Genomic DNA, 13,742 nt, shown 5'->3' with positions numbered 1-13,742 from the left:
TTAACTTAATTTGACCTAGCCCCACTGAAGCCACGTGTTGAGTGAAAGTAACTTAATTTTGGGTACTTTTTTCTTACCGTGTGAGCCTTCTGTGGCGTCCAAATATCTTAGACCTGTCAAAATATCTTGAGCATAAATGTAATTAACACCAACATTACTCGAAAAGTCAGGAAGTATGAAACAAATATACTCATAATCACGATCATTATCCGAGTATGTTCCGAGACAACAGAGAACATGGTATGGTATGATCTGTACTCCAGACGATACATCAATTAAGTGCAGATTTTTCACGACGAAAGTACATGGTGGCAGAGGGTTGACATTTTGTAACCATCTTTCTTCTTATTTATGATTAAGATCGGGATGTGCGCGAACGCACTTCCCGGCTACCAAAAATTACACACACGAGATATCCACTTGAGGGATATTCGCAGGGGTCAACCCAGCACGGATGTGCAATGGCCGGGTCTCAACCTGGGGGAACCGCCTTGCTGATCACGGTAACCCCTGTGCCAGGTAAGTATGCTTTCCGGTAGTGCGATGGAAGGACCTCTTTCTCGAGGTGAATGTTCTTCTAACGATTCATTTCCCCCTTTGCAGTGTGTGCTCGATAATGATCAGGTAAGTCTCCCTGTATAGTTTACATCCAGTTTCATATAAGATGCTACCTCTTCCCATTTTTCTACAAATGTTATTCCCAACTGAACATTTTAACTATACAAATTCTCAGACTACAGGCACAAATCAAAATCAAGTGGGATTTGTATAAGAAAACATTCATAATATTAATGGATAGTAAACTTTGGTCCAGTTATAATGTGGACACTTTCTTTGTTTTACTGTAGTGCCCCTAGCAATGAAATGCATAATTGTATTGATTTAAATTTGTCTAAGTGTATGTTTAAGCGTAGAATTTGGAATTTAGTATAAGAATTTAGTATAGTTATAAGTAAATAAATGTTTACACAGAATTTTGTTTTGAAAGTACTATTCTTTCAGTGCAGAAAAGTTCATCACGATTCGTGCAGACAAACTGCTGTCATAACATTGCAGAACCGTCCACTAAAGGCACTCAAGTCAAACAAACAAAGCATTCCGATTCAATCTGGGAAGGTATCAAGAAAATCCCATTTGATTTTGATGTGTACCTGTTATCTGAGAATTTGTATGCAACTAAAACCAACATTACTCGAAACAGTGTTGGCAAAATCAGAAATCAATTGATATTTTTTCGCTCTCATGCACTCTCAATATCACGCGTGATATTGAAACAAAATATCATGCTTGATATTGATTTTACAAGCTCCTTTGATATTGCGAGACTATTCACAACGTGCAAAAATCAAGCTGAGAGTTGACTCGACACATCGTTTTCTTAGAAAGAGAAAGCATAGTTTGCTATCTCTTTTCAATCTTTACCCATGGCAGACGCGAAGGGACTGCTGCAAGCCGTTATGGAAGTTTCGGTTGAATTCGGGTGTAAAGCAAAAATCATTAAACTCAATCTCACCACAGTTTGGTGAGATTTTCAGTTGGTGAGTTTTGTTAGCTTGATATTCCGAGCTGCGATATCACAGCTTGCAAAATCAACCGCAGTTATTTGCTTGTAAATTTTTGTCTACGAAAATCAAGCGTGAACTTGGGCGTTGGTGAGATTTGATTTTTTGATATTTTCCCAACACTGACTCGAAAAGTCAGGAAGTATGAAAAATATTCATATCACGATCATTAACCAAGAAATTGGAGTATGTCTGTTGAAAAAATGTAGCTAAAAGATTACAAATATCTTCTGAACTATTGCCAACTTTTTCGTCCAAAGTCATTTTCGATGAAAAGTTGCACGAATTAATTTTAGTTTTAACGTAATTGAAAAACTTTCTTGGACATGATTTAATTTCATTTTCAGTTGCATTTCTAAAATTAAGAACATTAAAACCTTAAACAATGCTTCGAAAACGTTGCTCTAGTTTGCTGCACCAACAATTTCTCAATCTACACTGGCTAGCAGTGAGGACGGACCTGACGTAGTGTTTAGCATCCATTCCACTCACACTAAAAGTCGTAAGTTCGAATCTTATCCCAAAATAAGTCAACCAAAATGTGACTATAATACAAAACAAACTGGCTAGAAATACGCGTATATTTGGTAGTTTGGAGATTGTATATAATAGTCAGATTAATGACAAAAGCATCGCAAGGAAGGGGAAGGCAGATGAGATAGCAAAACTTTGTTTATTTAAGGGACAATACTATAAATTTTGTCCCTCTAAATCCAACTCTTGACGTCCTGTTAGTAGAAAGAGATAGTCCAAAATGAATGGATTGAATGGACCTATGTTCCTTCATTATAACCTGCGGACATTTTTTTATGATAAATTTTGTCGAGTTGGAAATATCACTATGACTGGCTACCAAAGCTTATATAAAACTGCATACAATAATTCAGTTTTTTTTTCCATAAATTTCAGCTTATCTTACGAATGAAGCTACTATCGTTCTAGAGTAATAAATAACCTCAATCCAAATATGTGCTACATCATCCACAACTACAACAGCCATTAAAAATTTACGATTTCCAGCAGTATATCCCAATACACAACCAGTGACAGTTTATGGCATTGCTTTGTCAATTTTGTGACTTTACACCCACTGCCAAATTGCAGTTGGATTATATCGCAGCACCCCTTAATTCCACTTTATTGCACTATGTATATACATTGGCTAGCGCACAAGTCGATCTTAATCCGCATAATTGCCGCACTCCTTGTCGTTGTTGTACGTGGCGCAACCGACAGTAACGGATTTCGTGGTATGTTTTTCGGTCTTTGTTGTGCCGAGGAAAAAACGAGCAACAATACTCATAATCTGTGCCGTTTTAAAACACTTAAAAACATTCCTGTAGCATGCTGGCAGCACGAAAAATCCGTTAATAATACTGCTTACTAATGACACTTTAATGCCACACCAACGTTCCTTTGAGGACCGCATCCAAACAAAGGATACTTCTCAACACCAAACTGATGACAACGGCGTGCCATCAACTTGTGTTGTCCTGTCGAAATCCTCTTATGAGTGCGCGCTGATGTGTGCAGGTCCCCAAGCGACACGAGTATACTAGTAGCTCAATTCCACCCTGCAATAAAAACTAATTATTCCTGTAGTGGTTCTTCTGAAGGTCTGCACTCTGCTGCTGTTGGCGGGTTCGCTGGCTGGCTGTGTCAGTCGGCAATCTGTCTTCGTCTGGGACTGGGATGGGTCTTCGGTAGATTGCACCAGTTTCCAAAGAACAAAACTGAAAACGTCGAACTTTTCACCCACAGCAACCATTCTGCACAACCATCCAGGGACTGGCGGGTTTGGGTTGCATGGCACATTGGCTCTGGCTGTTGGCATCATGGTTTCGTTGCGCCTTGAAATATGGTCAAACTTATGAGCTACTCTTATTAAAAAGTGATTGTAACCATGACATAATGTCTTCAGTTTTCATTTAATCAACGACATGTCGATGATTTTTTTTTCCCTTTACATGAATTTGAGATAAGCTCGCAGAGCTATGATTTGTAACAGCCTTTTTTTTAAATATTATTAAAAACCACCTGTTGAGAACTTTATAGCATAGCACGAGCAAAAATATTGTCAATACTCAAAAGTATTGATAATCATACTGATCATCAAACATATTTTATGGCAGGCAATCTGATTTGAAAATGGTTCTCGAAAGCGACCCAACTGGTACAAGAAGAAAAGACGCGTAGCGGGCAAGGGTGATCGACCAAGAGTAGAAGACGACCTGCAGACCCTTCGCAGACTACGAGACGTTTGACCATGCATCGAGTAGAGTTGAAACGAATTCATTGGGCAGCAACATGGACATGGTATGATATGATCTGTACTCCAGACGATGCATCCATTAAGTGCAGATTTTTCACGACGTAAGTTCATGGTGGCAGAGGATTAACATCTTTCTTCTTATTTATGATTAAGATCGGGATGTGCGCGAACGCACTTCCCGGCTACCAAAAATTACACACACGAGATATCCACTTGAGGGATATTCGCAGGGGTCAACCCAGCACGGATGTGCAATGGCCGGGTCTCAACCTGGGGGAACCGCCTTGTTGATCACGGTAACCCCTGTGCCAGGTAAGTATGCTTTCCGGTGGTGCGGTGGAAGGACTTCATTTGGACTGGGATCGTTAGTGTGGCGATGTTTGAACAATTCAAATATGGCAAGCAGGGACAACAAAACATGCATGCTAATAAGAAAACAGGACCAGATGAATGATCATATGATCATATAAGAAAATATGCATACTGTTAATGGATAGTAAACTGTGGTCCAGTTATAATGTTGACATCTTCTTTGTTTTACTGCAGTGCCCCTAGCAATGAAGTGCATAATTGTATTGATTTGAATGTGTCTAAAGCAAGTACCACACGGGCAAAAATATTACCAATACACAAAAGTATTGACAATAACATTGATGCAAATATTGATGACAAATATATTGATAAGCATATTGACAAAAAAAAAAAAAAAACATTGATGTTATGTTTCAATATTTCCCTTCATTTTGACTACAGCAGCAGATGGGGCCTGATCTTTGGCATCTTTTGTCATTTTTGTTGTGATTTCACTCAGAATGTGCCAGCGGCTACAACACAGTTAGTGAGGAGCGGCTACAACACAGTTAGTGAGGAGCGGCTCTGCATTGTTGAAAATATTGTTTGAACTTATTGATGTATTGACGAATTTTCTGTCGTGTGAGGCGCATTTAAGTGTTTAAGCGTAGAATTCGGAACTTAGTATAAGTTATCAGTCTGTAGGATTGTTTTTTTTTAGAATCAAAGACAGGGAGATAAATAAATAAATGTCTAAACATCATTATGTTTTGAGAGTACCGTAAAACGGGGTATCTTTGATAATGGGGCTAACTTTGATAGTATAATATAAAGATTAAATTTACTCGCTGCGCTTTTTCCAAATTAGAAAAAAATGGTTCCATATTGTAGCTTAGAGTATTTCCGTTGATATTGTATATATTTTTTTTATATAGTATGTGTAACATATATTACAAACATATTAAAAAACTAGTTTCGTGTTTTTCGCCTGTTTGAAAAAGCACTCAAACCATCAATTATGAAATGTATTTCTGATAGAGCCATATCAAATTCAATGTTGTATTCTGATTGCTTATGAGGTTTTCTGATTATATACTCATTCATAGTTACATATTTTAAGACCTAAATTGTTTGAGTTTCACCCATTTTTTCTACAGTCATTGAGCATTATCAAAGTAGCCACAAATCAAAATACTGATGTTCGGTCACAAAACTAAAACTAACTAAATGCTTTAATTTCCGTTGAACATATTACTAACGAGTTTACTCTTGGATCCTCAGTAATTGTTTTAAAAATATAAAATTAAAAAAAACAGTCATTGCTGTAGAAAATATTTAGAATATACTTTAAAAAACTATCCATGTTACCCCATTTTACGGTACTCTTCTTTCAGAGCAGAAAGTTTCATCGCGATTCAGCCTTTAAAAAGATTTGACGAATGGAAGACGAGGGAAGAACATTGATCTTGCACGAAAACCTGGATGACCTCAGTGGCCAGTTTATCCAGTTTATTCAAGCATTTGGCCATGTCAACAGCATCCCGCGTCACTGTGTCGGACCTTTTGGGCTTCCGCTTGAAAAACGCCAAGTACTGTTCGCTCGGCCGATGTAACGGTATCCTGATTAGATATTAAATTAATGTAGCATGAAGTTCAAATGTTACAAATGTTCACTGTTACTTTTCGAAACGACACGCATTATCGCAATTCACTTGTATGCAACTGGTGAATTCATATCAAGAGTAAATTATCCCTGCATGAAATTTCACTCATTGATTTGTTCATCAGCTCACTAGGCGCGAAAGTTTTCTCATTTTAGGTGGCATGAAATTTGATCCGAGGGATTGAGTATAATCTCCCAGTAGGATTACTTGTCGTCGGAAATTTAATAATAAGAAAAGGTTAAATATTGGAATGAGCTAGACAGATGTGGGATACTTGGGAGGAAAAGAGATAGTATCTCTGATCGCATCGGAAGGAATCTGAGATCGCCTTTTGATAAGATCGTTTTTCGATTTCCGGAACGAAGGCCAAGAATTGTTTTAGCGGCCTATCTGAGGAATCCCAAGTTCTTTCTCGTCCACTTTAAACCAACTCGTGGAAGAGGCAGGACTGCGAAGTTTTAGTAAATAGTTTTGCGGTGTGTTTTTTGAGGTATTTAAAATGTGAGAAGTGTCTTTAAGTTCAGTGTATTTAATTGTTCGTTAATTTCTTTTGATTAGGTGTAGTAACTATTAAACAGCCGTTTGACGTCTTTTGGTCAATAGTTTCGTCCCACCTCCCGCTCGGCATACCACACCCCCTCGTTATTACCACTACCCTGACCCCACGCGTCTGCATTAGGGTGCTTCATTCTGAAAAAAGTGATGAATTTCTGATGGGCCACCCTCCAGTTCGATTCATAGCCCCAAAATATGAACCTGTGCAAAAATTGGTAAAGATTGATGAAGGTTTAGAGGTCGCGCCAATGATTTGAAATTTGTATGGGAATTACTATGGAAGAATTTAAAAAATCGCTTATATCGCTATAACTTTGCTTCTACTTGTCCAAATGTCGAAAAAATTTAGTATGTTATTGCTATGGCAATAAACAAAAAGCCTACAGTTGCTACGCTCAGTTTTGCAGCGTATCAAGAATTATAAAAATGTGAAAAAATGGCAAAATAGGGTAAATTGACAGATGAATATGTACAAGGCAACAACGCCAATTTCATCGCAACAACAACAGGCTTGTTGATCATTGTCATGACAACCACATATTTTTTTTTTTCAACGTTTGGACAACTACAACCAAAGTTAGAGCAATGTAAACGAAAATCAATAATTTCCCATACTAATTCACCAAAATCTCCATACAAAATCCAAATCATTGGCGCGACCTCTAAACCTTCATCAATCTTTACCATTTTTTGCACAGGTTCATATTTTGGGGCTATGAATCGAACTGGAGGGTGGCCTATCAAAAATTCATCACTTTTTTCAAAATGAAACACCCTAGTCTGCATTAAAGGACCTAACTTCGGCCGGAGTTAGAAGGGAGCTGCGCCGTCTATATCCAGGTGAGCAATTTTCCTACCCACGGGGATATCACCACGCAACGCAGTTGGTGAATTAACCAATAGAGACTCGCACCCAATTTGGTGAGTCGGTGAGTCCATTGTATTCCGTGCTGCGAGCGTCGCAGGGGCGAAAGACGATGGTGAGGAGCAGTCGGTAAAGCATAAGCGTGAGTAGAACCGTACAATGTCCGCATGCATGCATTACATTTAGATGAAGCGTCAGTTATAAATAGCCAGTTAGAAAATCCGCACAATAAGGTGGGAAATAAGAGAGAGAATAAAGAGAAGAATGAAGGTTCCCAAATAAAAATGTCAAGGTTAATAAATTTCTCGTTCCATTAGTTTTTTTTTTTTTTTTCTAAATAAATGTTTTTTTCTCTGCCAAATAATTGTGTTGATTGTTATGTTAGAATTTCCCGTTCACTGAGTGCACTGGTCTGAAAAAGTTTCTCACGTTTCGTTCGTTGTTGCGCAAAACAGTCAGGTTCATTGAGTCATTTTGATATGAATATGAACTGCCATCTGCCTCATCATTCACTGCCTCGTGAGATTCTGAATGATTCAGAGGTAAACGAGTCACTGACAGCCGAGCACTCAGTCAGTAGCTCAGTCAACACGTTTATTCTGCCGTGATGGTACCCAATATTTGTTTTGAATGACTGAGCGTGCATTTTCTATGGAAAAATGACTCAATTACATACTGTGTGAGCGAAGGCAAGCGGTGTGCGTCGCCTGCTCGTGAGTGACTGAATGTTTTTGTTGGCTCTTTCATTGCCTCGTCCTTTACCGTTTTTTACAAACGGTCTGCTCAGAGCAATGGATTGAATAGTGCAGTGCTTTCACACTCAGCCTAGGCATTCAATAAATTTAAGCTCTGGTTGTAGTTTTTCGTTGTTTAGTTTTACTCCAAGTCGGACTGCTTGGGAATCTCAGTCCACCATTTCTGCCCTGAAGCGTTTAGATTTTGTGTTTGGGGAAGTGCTTGACCTGTGATGAGAACAGGTCGTCCCAGTGCATTCGCTCCGGGAGGAAGACTGTTTCTGATTAGTTTTCATTCGGTTGAATTTAGTGTTTTCTTTTGAATTCCAAGCACTTCATGTCTACTAGCGCGTTCCAATCCTTTGCGTTAGACTGAACTCACCCTGGGGTTTCGAGTTTGCCAGGCATCCGAAACGACAAGTGGTTCTCTATGGAGGTGGCGCTTAAGCCATTTGTTTAAAAACCAATCTACGAAACACCCTAGTAGACCGATTTCGGCTAGCCGACTTTATGCCGGCTACACCGAAATTGAGCGCAGTTGGTGGGATTGATAGCTTTCTCAATGAAATCCAACCCGCTGTCACGGTACCACAGCAGCATCTCCCAGCTATAGCGGCAGCTATCCAGTTTCAGCCAAAACATACATAACTGGGCCCCTATGGGTCTTCAGGACAAAAACCGCTTTCGTAGGCCTTCTTCTTTGTATATATGCGTCATAAAAACAGGGGTTTTGCAACCAGAGCTGGAGAGCTTTGAAGAAAATTAACCAGTGAAAAAAAAACCTAGACTTTTCCGGGAAATTTTAAAGTTTTCACAATTTATGTAGCTGACCCGGATGTCCTGTCAATTTGTGCATGATAAATTTTATTCACTCTTCCATCAGGTACAACTTTTTAAAAATTGTTCGAATCGTAAAGACTCTTTCAGCATTGAAAGGGTAGCACTTGCAAGACAAACTGCTGTCATAACATTGCAGAACCGTCCACTAAAGGCACTCCAGTCAAACAAACAAAGCGTTCCGATTCAATATGGGAAGGTATCAAGAAAATCCCATTCGATTTTGATTTGTACCTGGAATCTGAGAATTTGTAGAGTTAAAATGTTCAGTTGGGAATAACATTTGTAGAAAAATGGAAGGAGGTAGCATCTTATATGAAACTGGATGTCAACTATACAGGGAGATTTACCTGATCATTATCGAGCACACACTGCGAAGGGGGAAATGAATCGTTAGAAGAACATTCACCTCGAGAAAGAGGTCCTTCCATCGCACTACCGGAAAGCATACTTACCTGGCACAGGGGTTACCGTGATCAGCAAGGCGGTTCCCCCAGGTTGAGACCCGGCCATTGCACATCCGTGCTGGGTTGACCCCTGCGAATATCCCTCAAGTGGATATCTCGTGTGTGTAATTTTTGGTAGCCGGGAAGTGCGTTCGCGCACATCCCGATCTTAATAATAAATAATTGAATGTTGAGTGTATCGCAGTGTGCGACAGAATCGGGAAATGGTTATGTATGTTATTGACCGTCATTTTTCTGTTGTTATGTTCTATAGCAGGTATTTTTTGTTTGCTTTATTTAAAAGGGTTTGAACAGGGGGGTGCTGGTTTACCTGTTAATAAATGTACTGTCTGAAGCACATATTGCGTGTATAAAAACACCTTTGTGAACAATGAACTTGCTATTGAAGACAGGAATGGCTTTTGCCAATACGCTTAAGCAGAGTCGTAGTGAGATTCCTCTACATCTACAAAAACCCAGTGATGGCATATTTAGTCTATGCTCATGATTGTATGCAATTAAAAAAAAACTCACGGATCTCTAGGTCTACTTTCAGGAATTGGCTATTTTCCCAGTGATTCCGGATATCTAGCGGACCGTTTTCTGGCCATCTTCTTCTTCTTCTTCTTCTCAATTCAAGCTTATTGGATATCGCATATTAGCTTATTGCGTGCTCTCAACTTAGTGTTCTAGATACACTTCCACAGTTATTAATTGAGAGCTTTCGAGAGCTTTCAGTTTTCTGGCCATTCGGTAGCCGAATCAATATAGTGATGGTATATTTCCTCTATGCTCATGATTGTATGCAATTTAGCAAAAAAAGTCGCGAATCTCACGAATTGACCATTTTTTCGTTAACGATTGCATTCTACTGAGTGAGCTGAGTGTGAAAATAGGGTAGAGAAATACTTCGGCCTAATCGCCCATTTTGGGCCTATCGAGCAGAAAACTTCAAATAAATCCATGATTTTAAAGTTAACAAGTCAACTATGCGTTTGGTACGATACTTTAGTTAATACGCTACGGAACGAAGTCAATAAGAACGCGTGATATGAAGGTTTACATCCATTATTCCCAAAAACAAAAGAATCGCTCGGACCGAATCCATTTTTATCTTCATCCGATAGGCCGAAGTGAATTCATTGGCGTTTCAATGGTGTTTCAAAGCGTTAGACCGAGTTTAGAATCCGTAGGCCGAGTTTGGCGTCAAGAAGCAGTGTTAGACTTTTGCGTTAGACTGCGCTAGATTAAGAAATACTAAGAGCGGGTTAGGATAGTTAACCCTATGGCAGAAACATTCATTTTTTATTATCCAGCTTTAAACACAAATTGACACATTTAAATTGGTATTAACATGGGAAAAGTAATATATTGTATCACATAAACGCGAAGCATCATGGAAATACTGCAACACGGATGTGACATTCAACTGATTTAAATCAATGAGCCAAAGTATATCTCACTCGGCAGTATGAGATCCGCCATTGGCTTTCCATCTTCAGTGTTCGTAAAAGTAAGACATTTTTCCACATATCAGGTAGCAACAGTGCTGGGAGATTCCTAGGTAGCCATCGAAACTCCATAGTATGGGTTATTCAAACGCTAATGGGGGTGCCTGCATGCCTGCCTCACCCAGAATGATCGAGGGTCCCTCCGATTTGTTTTGGAGATTCTAATACCGACAATTTAAAATACATGAATCTTCAAAAAAATTAGAGGGGCCAGGCACCCTAGGTAGTCCCATTAGCTACGCCAATGCATAAGCGTAGTTAGAGAAGTGGGGGCCTACTAAACCACCACCTCTTGCTAATTTCAATGGAAGTAAAGCTTCAAACTGAAATTACTTCAGTGCTTCTCATCTTGCCGAGTTGGTATGTTACGATGTGTTATTCAAACATATTTACTCAATCTAATAGGCGCAGTTTGAAAGTGAGTACTTTTTCCCCATTGGGGCCTGCCTTAGTTCAGACGGTAAAGGTGCAGCCACAAAGCAAGACCATGCGGAAAGGCGTCGGTTCGATTCCCGGTCAGGTCTAGAAAGTTTTTGGGATGGAATATTTCTCGACTTCCCTGGGAATATAGAGTATGATTGTTCTTGCCACACAAATAAACTAATGCAGAAATGGTACAGGTATCAAAAGGTTTGAATTAATAACTGTGGAAGTGCATCTAGAACATTAAGTTGAGAGCACGCAATAAGCTAATATGCGATAACCAATGAGCTTGAAATGCGATGTAGAAGAAGAAGACTCCCTACTCTTTTGATGTAATACAATGTCAGACGTTTCCACACAAATGTCAGGATTGTAATGATTAGTTTACTATATTCTACGATTTCCTACGGAACTCTATTCCATGCTGTTCGATCACCTGAAGTAAATATTGCTGTTGAACTAGGTTTTTGGGTGGATTTCTTGTTGAAATCGGAAATTAGTTTTACCCCTCGTTCAGCAACATCGTTGAAAACCATCAGGAAGCAACTCGTTGTTTCGCAATGAAATAACGTGTATTATTTCTCCGAGAACCAGTAATGTCAACATGAATCGACATGCATTTTGCTCGGAACTATTCCTGGTTTACCGTTCCGACTGGCTAGCCACAGGTCCAATCGGATTTCTACTTTTTTCGAATGAAAGTAGATAGCCATACCTTTCGAATGGAGGCTGAATCATAACGTTTGATCATCGAATTATTGAGAACCAGCCATGTCAACTATGAATCGACAGGCTGCTTGCAGCCTTGGTACTTTCATGAGGTTTTGATGGCTTGAGGTTCTGTCAGTTATATATCAGGGAACTCAGCAGATGAACTGTGTGCCTTTCGTTTATGCGCTCCAAAACCATGCGAAGAATAATTTTAGTAAAATACAACTGAATTTTATCTTGCTAGTTTTTTTCAGCATTCAAGGTTATAAAATCACTTGCAGATTTTTTTGATTTTTGTCCCAGGATTTCACAGACAGAATCCTCTAGCCACTATCCAATCACGCACTTTTGCATTTTACCAATCACAATGAAAGCTGTAACCAGCTTATGTGTATTGCTGAAGCTATGGTAGATTGTATAAACATCCTTATACGTATCTACCGACGAACCCTTTCAGATAACCTTCTGTAGCGCTACGATGTTTAACTTGCGAACCCAAGATATTGATCGACTGATTGTTCCATATCTACATTGTTAGTTTTCTGTATTATTGTTTCTACGGAAGAACATCATGCACACCACTGCACTGTTTAGAGTTTCACGCTGGCACGAGAATGATGATCAGCCGCCATGGATAACAACTGTCAGTGTTGGGAAAATATTTAAAATTAAATCTCACCAATGCCCAAGATCATGCTTGATTTTCGTAGATAAAATCGACAAGCAAGCAATAAAGTGACGAACCAGCCAGTGGCTGAAAGTCACTCTAATAAAGAAACAAACAAAAAAAAACAAGCAAGCAATTGTGGATGATATTACAAGCTGTGATACCGTAGCTGCGAATATCAAGCTAACAAAACTCACCAGGTACAATTCTAATCCAAACGAGGTGAGTTTGAGTTTCATTATTTTTGCTCTACATCTGAACGCGACCCGAAACTTCCGTCACTGACTGTTGGCAGCAGTACCTTCGAGTCTGCCATTGGTTAAGAATAAAGGAAGATAGCCAGGGCTGGCAAATATCATTTTCCATGAAAGATCTCACGCGATATTTACAGAGACTTTGGAGGCGAACCAGCCCAAGGCTGAAAGCCTCCTTAATAAAGCTAAATAATAATAATAATAATTTACAGAGATACTTCAGTCACTATCGTTGGATGAGAAAACGATGATAGAGATTTTCTTCAAAATCTCATCGAATGTTTTGCCATGACAGAACGTGACAGTGTTAAGATCATCGTAATTACAAGCTCATTTATTGCTATTAAAGTTACTTGTACCTAGGAAACCTTAATAATTTATTCACTTTACCGATTCCATGCGGTTGCTTGCTTAAATTCATCTAAATCAGTTAGAAATGTTGATGTCAAAACCGCATAAGAATTATTATCATGAGTGCTTGTTCATTTGAAAATGACAAGAAAGCTAATGATAGGTAGTTTCGTCTCGTGATAGTGAGAGGACCTGTTTTCTCATTGTCAATTGACGGCCGTGATATTTACCAGCTCTGAAGATAGCATACTATCCTTACTCTTTCTAAGAAAACGATGTGCAACGGAATCATGTTTGTGTTGAGTCAACTATCAGTTTCATTTTAAAATGTTGTGAATAGTAGTGCAATATCAAAGGAGCTTGTAAAATCAATATCAAGCATGATATTTTATTCTAATGGGGGAAATGGATGGAATGTCGGCCTAAATGCCCCTAATTTGGGCCCAAACATAATTTCAGCAATCGACTAAATTTTCAATATCGACCAAAAATATCCATTAGTACCATCCCAATGACGCGTTCATTTAGATAAAATTGATAAATAGCAGATTTTTAGCGATAGGCCCAATCTTAGATCCATAGGCCAACATTAGAGCCAT

At 39.0% G+C, this 13,742-nt stretch overlaps 3 non-coding genes across 3 annotated transcripts; 1 reads left to right on the top strand and 2 right to left on the bottom strand.

Annotated features, from left to right (window-relative positions):
- Nucleotides 1-361: 361 nt before the first annotated feature.
- On the bottom strand, nucleotides 362-527 carry LOC135701963 (U1 spliceosomal RNA). The gene has a single exon (XR_010517679.1). It is a non-coding gene; the product is annotated as a U1 spliceosomal RNA (small nuclear RNA).
- Nucleotides 528-3,988: 3,461 nt separating this feature from the next.
- LOC135701961 (U1 spliceosomal RNA) lies at nucleotides 3,989-4,154 on the bottom strand. The gene has a single exon (XR_010517677.1). It is a non-coding gene; the product is annotated as a U1 spliceosomal RNA (small nuclear RNA).
- A 5,073-nt stretch (nucleotides 4,155-9,227) lies between these two features.
- LOC135701962 (U1 spliceosomal RNA) lies at nucleotides 9,228-9,393 on the top strand. Its single transcript, XR_010517678.1, has one exon. It is a non-coding gene; the product is annotated as a U1 spliceosomal RNA (small nuclear RNA).
- The last annotated feature ends 4,349 nt before the right edge of the window (nucleotides 9,394-13,742 follow it).

This window comes from Ochlerotatus camptorhynchus, unplaced genomic scaffold (genome assembly GCF_037179485.1).
Source record: "Ochlerotatus camptorhynchus isolate MF236.1 unplaced genomic scaffold, CSIRO-AGI_Acam_v1.1 ptg000180l, whole genome shotgun sequence".
In the NCBI taxonomy this organism is placed as follows: Eukaryota; Metazoa; Arthropoda; class Insecta; order Diptera; family Culicidae; genus Ochlerotatus; species Ochlerotatus camptorhynchus.
The sequence above is the reverse complement of the archived record's forward strand: the minus strand, read 5'-3'. Positions and strand labels throughout refer to the sequence as shown.